Below are 7,604 nucleotides of genomic sequence, written 5' to 3'. Positions count from 1 at the left end.
CAGGATGACTTTCCATGACTTCCGTGAGCTGTATCATAAATTCATGACTGAGTACCGTAGGTGGCTGACGTCGCCATTGGTGGGTCACTACAGGAGCATCATCTCACACGAAGTTGTAAGCATCTAGTACTGTGGGCGGATATACCAAAATAAATTAAGCGGCTTCTTTAATGCTATCAAATGGTGGTAAAATTAACCTCTGTTTCTTATCAAAAATGTGACCCTATTCGGAACTACGAGAGCCTGCGGCAAATGGGCAAAAAGCTTTAAGAAAGAGTTGAATAAGTTTCAGTTCGTCACACAGTGAAAGCATCTGCTGATTGGAAAGTAAAATCGCGTTGGCAACATTTTACCAAAATGGGAGGAAAATGCGTGAACTTGATTTTCTTCATTTTGTTTTTATCTCCAGCGGTGGCATATTTAGGGAGCTACCGGTTTGGCAAACGCAACATGGTGGAAAAGGTAGCTTTTACAGATTAACGTTATGTGAATCCGTTCTAATATTGATGCGTGATGTAAATCATCTTTAAAATCAGCTCTAATGCCCTTACATCCTTCCTTATACAGTAATCCGATTTGATTCTTGCAAATCGCGAGACTTTGAGCAATATCGTGGTGTCTTGTTTAGAACGAAAACGAAGCAACATCATGGGAAAGGATTGAATTCTCCCTGCTGGGTGAACAAGAGGGTAGACTCCGGCTAGACTCAGGAAAACTCAGCAGGTTCGATAAAAAACTGGAGCTTAACGCTATTGTCGATTCCCTTACATCCAACATCCCGTTGGGCCTAATCATAAAGGTTTATAAAGGAAGATTGGAATTCAATTTCTTACAAATTTGCTTTACATCCCAGTAGTCAAACAAGCAAAAGGATGAGAAAGAAAAAGAATAGAAAAGATGGAACAAACGTGTACAGTGCAGTCTTCTTTCCAACCCACTCCAACAAATCTTTAGCTAGCTTTTTTGCCACCAAGTAATAACCCATTCAATTAAGTCAGTTTATTTTTTAAATATTCATTGGATGATGTTAAGACACAGCTGTCTGTTAGGAGGTATTTAGCAATACGAAGGCTGAGTTGAAACCTCCCCTTTGACTCAATCAAGCCACGTGTAATTAAATTAAACACTTTCCCTTATCGAAAAGTCCCCGCTCTCTCAGCTTGAGACTCGTAAAGCCTGCGGCGAAGAGGAAAGAAGGTTTAAAATGGGTCGTATATGCTTGTGTTCGCCACATGGTGAATGTGCTTCTATTTACGATCTAGTTGGCAAGAGTGTCTTAAACATGTCTACAAAACTACCTAGTTTGATTTTACTTGTCCTGTTTTTATCGTTAACTATGGCATTTTTACCGAGCATACGGCATGGTAAACGCGGTCTGCTACAAGAGGTATTTACTGGCATTTAGGGCTTAATTTAACGTCCAGTTCTCGATTGTTTTCAATTTGTGAGTGCATAGCTTCGTAATCTTTGCTGCGGCGACATGTTTACCAAAGGTAACCTCATCACTTAATGAAACACTTCATCACTGTCGAAAGGTGATTTTGCGAAACCGTCATCTGCGTTAATTGTGAATTAGAGGAAATTTAACTCGTTTAAGGATTCTGAAGAATGATTTAAAGCTTAATGATTTGTAACAAAATGTTTGTTTTCTTCGCCGACTATTAGATTAGACAGATCTGTCTTCATAAAGTGACGTTCAAATTTAACAAAATAAGAAATTTAATTTTTTTGGACACAGTCAAAATTAGTTTGTTTGTATTCTCAATATTGCTGTGTTCACTTTTTTTTCTAACACACATACTTTTAATCTTCAATTGAATGAAACAAAACATAAAAAAAAAAAATCACGATAGACCATTTTTCTATTAGCAAATATAACTTCTCTTTGGTGGAGAGATTCCAAGCGTATTCCTAGCATTTGTGTACTTTGAAAGATTTTCGTTGTCTATGTTTGACTTGCGCTGACTCTGACAAATTCGTTTCATACCATCATTAATGTTGATAATTCTATCCAGGAAGAATACACAATTAATTTAATCCTTTTTGAAGCGAAGAAATTACGAAAGAGCCAAAAGAGCGAATTCAGTTAGCGTTGTTTTGGTGGAAAAGAAACGTTCATTTGATATGATCCGTTTCTCGTTTTTCATGCGCATTGGATTAGCTCGATGAAAAGGATTATGAATTTTAATACGCGTGAGATGATTCAAGCTATCCTTTTAAATTCAGTTTAATCAATAGCTACCGTGTCATATTCCTCTTCTAACTGATAACGCTGATTTTGAGCCTCAGAAGTCCTTCAACAAACAGGGGGAAAACTCAACGAACGGTCGAAAGAGTTGTCTTCCTCAGCGATACAGTAATCGCATTTGGCTGATATCAAAATCGTTTTGGAAAAAATATTAACATGGATACAAAATGTTTGCCTTTGATTTTTATTCTCCTGTTTTTGACGTCAACTATGGCATTTTTATCAAACGTTCGCCATGGGAAACGAGATTCAATACGAGAGGTACTTACTGCGAAGTAAAACTGTACGTTAAGTTAATCAAAGTGGCACCATCGCATTTGATAAGCAATTTTAATGATATTTTGGTTTAGAATTAAAGGAGGAGGCTCTTTGTATCTTCAGGGACGGTTTCTCACAAAGATATTTCGTGTAACTCAACATCCTCAAAGACAGTTGATGTTTGTACAAGCACCATTTTGTCTGCGTTTCTGTGTTTACTTCTAAATTTCGCTTTAAAAATTTAAGTAACTATGAATCGATAAACGCATCAATCACACCAAGCAATTCTAGTATTCCTGCCGTCAAAGCAATCTATGTTGATTACTACGCAATGCGCTGTTGGTTCGAACTTCAAGGTTTGTTTTATGAAAAATTAAATTTGCTCTGCATTGGGTATATAAGATCGCTTCGTGTTTTCCCTTGCTCTCCATTCTTATAGGCCACTTAGTTTCAATTCTGTCAAAACATCAGGTGTGCACAATTTCATTTTCTGAACGCCAGGTGATAATCTCTCTACAGGAAACTGCAAATTTGCTTGTTTTTGTTCCTGTTAGAACTTGCGTTAATTTGTTTGTTTTTACTTTTCGATGAATTTCTTTATTCGGTCACACTACGCAGCTTTACGCTTTAAATCATATTTTCTTAAAATAAATTTTCTTAAATTAATCAGTAATAGTGAAAAAGATACACGTAATGAAAAAACGCAAAGAAAAAAAAAATAGAAACCGTTTTATCGAAGTGGAATCATTGGCATCTACTATTACAAAGAATTATTTTGGTTTATTTTTGGTGATTGCCGTTGCCTCACTCGTCTTTCTTAATCTTTCTACAGCCTGACATCAGTATGCATATTCTCCATACTGTTCTCTATACATTTCTTATGGTGCTGACAAGGAGAATTTGTTTAACAATCAGGAGCTTCTTTAGTTGATGATCATTTCCTTTATTCCCTTGCTGTTAATGTTTGTTGATCATCTCTATTAGGGCTCAAAAGGGTTTAACTCGTTGAAAACTGATCAAGTGGATTTACCCTTTTTGTTCACAAGGGATAAATGAATATGTTGGAAAATATTTCAACGAGGCAATGTTTCAAAGGAAAAAACAAAGGTTCCTTTTGTATTAAATCTGAAAGAAATATTCCAGAGGGTTCACATTGCGTCAAAGTCACCGTATGTCAAATCATACATAAATGCCATTAAAGTTTTTGACCTCCCTTCTTTCAATCTTTTTATTTTTAAGATCAATGCACAAGATGACTTCAAGCAATTTTGTCAATTAGCCGAGAAGCTCTGTCACCAAAACAGTGACTCCATATCCGTGGCAAATAAACCAACAGGAGGAAGGCATCATTTACCAATTATTGAAAAGAAACATGCCAGCGATAAAGACCTATTTGGATCAGCGGCAGAGAGGCAATGAGGACACGCGATGACGTCAGTCGCTTTCGATCTGAAGGAAGCTGACAAACCCTAAAACAACATGACATTACCATATTTTGATTTTTGATTTTAAATTTAATTAGATCTATTACTGGTACACGAACGATGTTCAAATAAATCAGCCTTTATTTCAAAAAGGAAATTGGACCGGTGTGGCTTAGAGTTATATCAAATTTCTCGGTGCGCTGCACGAAAAATCAGATCCTCGATAAAAAAGAGCGCCAAACTTCATCCAGAATAAGATATATATACTAGTTTTAATTTTTGACCATGAATTTTTTTTTTCGTTCTAGTTTTGTGGTGGTTCTCTTTCTCTCTAAAATGAATTTGGATTAACGCATTTAAACATACATTGTTTTATGGAAAAGAATCCAAAATGCTTTTTAATTCAAGGAGAAAGGACAAGTGAAATTCTTTGACGTTTTTATCTTCCGAGGAGGAGCAGTTCCACCTGTGTCACTACTATTAAAGGGGCTTACCTTAAAAACCGAAGCCAACACGCAATTATTATACTGAAACAAAGCACTTTGTTAATTGTCTTTAACCAGAGAATACCGGTGTGTGGGTCAGTAGGAGAGATTAGATGACTTGACATCATGAAAAGATGCAGGCATTTCATAGCTGCAGGACAACAGGAAAATTGTTAGTGTTGGAGGATGATCCTAAATTTTCCGTTACGTTGCGAGATAGATTAATGCTTAATTGTAGTTCAAGCAGGGAACAACTTTCATTGCCTAATGAGACGAAATTCCGCCTGAAGCTTCTCGCAAATAACCGATCATGGCACGAACTACGAACTAATTATTTTTTTTTAAGTGACTACGCGACACGGTAACGTGGACTTTTCACTAAGTGGCTGGGGAAATGCTCGTAAGTCGCACAATCTGTAGTACACTTGCCTAATGTGGAAAAATGTTGCAAATAAACCTTCTTGACTCCTGAAATGCCTAAAAAAAATCATATTGGTGGGTTGCCACTCAGTAGCTGCTCTCAAGACGTTTCCTATTTTTCATCTTTTCGCCAATTAACCAAAGTGTGACTAGCAATTATTGTTTCCAATCTCTCAAATTGAACCCTCCATACGGAGGCTCGAAATGGTTTTAATGTCCAGCGGAGAGTGGATTCAAATGAATGTATATCACGCGCGAACCTCCCGTGAAATTTCTTGGTGCGAATTGTAAACAATAATGGCGGCCGCAAAGAAGATTTCGCCAACGAATCCACTCGTATCCGGATATTTATTAATCCACAACAAAAAAGTTGCGGATTAGCTTACCGTCGACACGCATCCGGCGAATACGGTCGATGAATCCGCAACTTTTTGAAGACACTTCCCAGGGTGAAGTTTTGTAAATACTCATTGAAAACGGCATCGTGTGGAGAGCCGAGTCCGATACTAGATCCAGTCTTTCTCGCGCGGATAATGCTTGCCAATGGGCGAGGCATAGGATATTGCTCAAGAAAGAGGTTCAAAATATCAGAGTACTTTGTTTTACATGATTCCCAGTCAACTTTTTTGATGGTCTTTGCCGCTCTGTACCTCGTTATGATTTTAAGCATTTACTCGACTTCATCGTCTATCCAATAAAGGACTCTGTATTGCCTTTTGTTTGTTTTTGACCTGAGTGTAACATGTAGTATAGTCAGCCAGTCTTTAAGACTTCCAAGGGACAGGTGTTTCAACTTTAAGTAAACAATCACAAAGCCTCCAATCAGATTTTTCGCAGGTTAAAGTTTCTTGATAGAGCGCATGCTCTATTGAAGGAAGCATTGAGATATCTGCATACGTATCGGATACGTGTGGACGGACTAAAACGATTCAAATGGGATACTTGTGGACGCGATTTTTTTAAATCCGCCTCGGGAAAGTTGCAGATTAAAAAATATTTGAATACTAGTGTACAGGGCCTAACATCGCCGGACTTCATTTGTTTTAAAAGATGAATATGGCCAATTACCTTTTTCCTCCTCCATCGGGAAATTTTGCACACAATAAGTGCGTCGGGAAAGGTATAGGCGTCGCAATGACAAAACTCAGACACGAAAAAAAAAAAAAAAAAAACCAAAGAAATGGAGAGCGAAATCTTAACGATGGTGCTATACTCGCTATCGCTGATGTTTTAAGAAAGTTACTCCACAATTGGTGACCTAGTTAGAACTGAAAAATAAAAAAATGAAAAACAAAGTTATCATGCTAAAGCTCCCGAATCCCGAGTCTGAATCCCGAGTCCGGAGTCCTGAAGCTCTTTTTTCTTTGAATGTCGCATGCTTATGTCAGGCGGAGGTACTAATTCATGAATGAGGGAAAACATGAAATCGATGTTACCCAAACGTTACCTAAAAAACAGCTTATCCGAAACGAATCGCATCGCCTCAGTTTAATGGGCCAGTAGGAACTTTTAGCTACGAAAAGCTTGTGTTCCCCAAATTTTTTCGCTTGCCTTCTCTTGGGAAATAGTTTGGATATATCAACAAAGTTGAAATGGCAAATTGGCCACCGTAACGATTACAAAAGCTGACGTTTCGAGCCTTAGCCCTTCGTCGGAGCGAATAGAGGAATTGTGGGTTGTGTGTGTTTTTAAAGGCAGAAAATGGAGCTACGTTATTGGTGGGAACATGGCAACGAGAAAAACATGAATAAATTAGTGGAATGAAAAGCGTTCGTTGATCCCTGTGGGATTTAGACTGCCGGTTTGAAAGATGAGCTTTTGTTCAAGATTTTTACGGCTTTCTGTGCTACCTAAGTGCAAGGAAAGACCGCAGATTGCCATATGTTGCTTAGAATGATTAGGTAAATTAAAATGTCTAGCGACTGGTTTCAATGTGTCCTTGTCATTCCTTTCCACGTCTCGAAGGTGTTCTCGGAATGGGTCACCTAGTCTTCTGCCTGTTTCGCCGATGTATATCTTTTTGCAATAAGTGCAAGTTATGCAATAGATTACATTGGCGGAGGTGCACGTGAAGTGATCGGTGATCTTAATGTATCGTTTAGGTCCCGATATTTTATCAGTGTTGTGAATGAAAGGACACGTTTTGCATCGTGCACGAGCGCATTTAAAAGTGCCTGGTTGGTCATTAGTCTCAAAAGAACTTCTGACCAAAAAATTGCCTATGTTTTTGTCGCGTTTGATTGAAATGAGCGGAGGCTGCGAAAAGATAGTGCTTGTCTCTGGATCGTTTTGAAGTAATTTAAAGTTTTTAAGAATGATGGATTTAACTGAGTGGTTGTGAGGGTGAAACGTGAGAGTGAATGGAATGCGGTCGGAATCTCCCTTATGCGACGTTTGTAGTGCTGAATGTCGATCAATAAGTTGAGCGCGGTGGTAACCCGCTTGAACGACAGAAACAGGGTAACCACGTTTATCGAAGAACTGGCACATTGACTCTGATTTGTGGTGGAAATTAGAGTCATCACTAAATAAACGACGAAGTCTTAGAAACTGAGAAAAAGGAATGGATTTCTTAACGTGAAATGGATGCGAAGACGAACATAACAAGTAATTATGCGAGTCTGTAGGTTTGTAATACACACTAGTGCATAAACCGTTACCTTCAATTGAAACTTTGATGTCTAAAAAGGATAAAGTATTGTCAGAAATTTCTCAGGTATATTTCAGAACAGGGTGAAAAGAATTGACTGCGGTTATGAATTGAGTGAG

General features: G+C 38.0%; 1 long non-coding RNA gene across 3 annotated transcripts; it reads left to right on the top strand.

The window, feature by feature from the left end:
• The first annotated feature begins 274 nt into the window (after positions 1-274).
• Positions 275-4,087, top strand: LOC148728912 (uncharacterized). Of its 3 annotated transcripts, none has more exons than XR_015988753.1 (2): positions 275-462; positions 3,746-4,087. It is a non-coding gene; the product is annotated as an uncharacterized LOC148728912 (long non-coding RNA). The 3 variants fall into 3 exon arrangements; XR_015988752.1 differs by lacking the exon at positions 275-462 and adding an exon at positions 1,218-1,387; XR_015988754.1 differs by lacking the exon at positions 275-462 and adding an exon at positions 2,170-2,509.
• The last annotated feature ends 3,517 nt before the right edge of the window (positions 4,088-7,604 follow it).

This window comes from Stylophora pistillata, chromosome 6 (assembly GCF_964205215.1).
Source record: "Stylophora pistillata chromosome 6, jaStyPist1.2, whole genome shotgun sequence".
NCBI lineage: Eukaryota > Metazoa > Cnidaria > Anthozoa > Scleractinia > Pocilloporidae > Stylophora > Stylophora pistillata.
The sequence above is the reverse complement of the archived record's forward strand: the minus strand, read 5'-3'. Positions and strand labels throughout refer to the sequence as shown.